This window comes from Etheostoma spectabile, chromosome 13, assembly GCF_008692095.1.
Source record: "Etheostoma spectabile isolate EspeVRDwgs_2016 chromosome 13, UIUC_Espe_1.0, whole genome shotgun sequence".
Taxonomy (NCBI): domain Eukaryota; kingdom Metazoa; phylum Chordata; class Actinopteri; order Perciformes; family Percidae; genus Etheostoma; species Etheostoma spectabile.
In genome coordinates this window covers 16,042,879-16,044,442 of record NC_045745.1, presented here as the reverse complement: position 1 = coordinate 16,044,442, position 1,564 = coordinate 16,042,879, and the positions used below count along the sequence as shown (strand labels likewise).

The following is a 1,564-nucleotide window of genomic DNA, read 5'->3' as shown; positions in this document are numbered from 1 at the left end:
TCTTCAAACGGAGAGCCTCATTCCTGCTGCGACACTCAGCCTCAAGAGAGCTCTGCAGGGTGTCTATCATCCTCTGCAAGTTCCTCTTGCACTGCTCCATCTCCTCATCTTTCTCAGCTAGTTTACGCTCCATGTCTGCCTTCATTTGGTTGAACTCAAGCTGGGCTCTTAGAATCTTACCCTCTTCATGCTCAAGAGTACCCTAAGATCAGTGGTGGAAGAAGTATTCAGATCCTCTACTTAAGTAAACGTTCTAATACCACACTATAAAAGCACTCTGTTACAAATAAAAATCCTTCATTGAAAATGTTAATTAAGGGTTAAGTATGTAAGTATCATCAGGAAAATATACTATTAAAAGTAAAAGTATTCAATGCAGGAAAACCCTCACATTTTAGAAACTGGATTGATAAAAACGAGAAAACTGTGTTAAATAAGCTAATCATTTCAGCTGGACTTGTAGGCCATTATATTGGTAGGTAGTTTAATTTATAATAAAACATAGTGTTTTATAAACTACAGTACATGTGTTTTGTGTGCAAAAAATCGTAATTTGTAAAGTAACTAGTAACTAAAGCTGTAGTGGAGTAAGAAGTACAATATTTCTAGAAGTAGAAGTAGTAAGAAACTGAGGATTTGAGGTTTTAGTCTTACCTCTGCTTCCTCAAGGGCAGACTGAATCTCACTCTTTTCCTGCTCTATCTGCTTACGGACTTTTTCCAATTCATGAACAGTTTTTCCTCCCTCACCAAGTTGCTCAGTGAGGTCAGAAATCTCCTCTGTGAATGAAAGTAATTGTACTTAATTTGGCACCTGCGATGTGTATTGATTGTTTGGACACATTAAGTGATACATATTACCCTGAAGATTCTTGTTCTCTCTCTTCATTGTCTCCAGTTGGTCTAGACATTCTTCATAGGAGTTTTTTAATTTGAAGAGCTCAGTGCTCAGTGACCTGGCTTCCTTCTGAGAGCTCTCCAACTCACACTGACACTCCTCATATTTCTGTTTCCACTCAGACAAGACCTGGACATTGAGACACAAGTTTTACAATTTTAAGTTCATATCACCACGTCAAGCTCTCTACAGTTTTGGCAAAGGTGATCATTTGAGGAGACTCTATTTGCAATGTAACAATATTTTGAAACCCCAGGTTTTTGATGATTAGAAAATACTGATGTACTTTGTCAAAGTTTCTTTGCTTCTTGTCCAGAGCAGCAGCAGCAGAATTAGACCTCTCCACATCCACCATGAGATCTTCAATCTCATTCTGCAGCCTGTGTTTGGTCTTCTCCAGAGACGAGCATTTAGCATTCACTGCTTCCACAGCCTCCTCAGCATCCTGCAGACGCTGAGCCAGCTTCTTTCTAAAAAACAAAACAAGTTCTAAATTTAGGCGGTTGAGATGACTTGCAGCAAAGGAGCCCTGCATAAGTACATAAAACAAATATATAAAACATTGTATATTGGGGCAAGCTGTCTGAGCCTCCTACAGCTTTCCAAATAGACTTGATTTTTACATGAATAATTTCACATCTACGGCTGCCATATTCATACAAGCACA

At 38.7% G+C, this 1,564-nt stretch overlaps 1 pseudogene; it reads right to left on the bottom strand.

Annotated features, from left to right (window-relative positions):
* The window catches only part of LOC116700275 (myosin-7-like), a 14,758-nt pseudogene that overhangs the window by 2,089 nt on the left and 11,105 nt on the right, over positions 1 to 1,564 (bottom strand).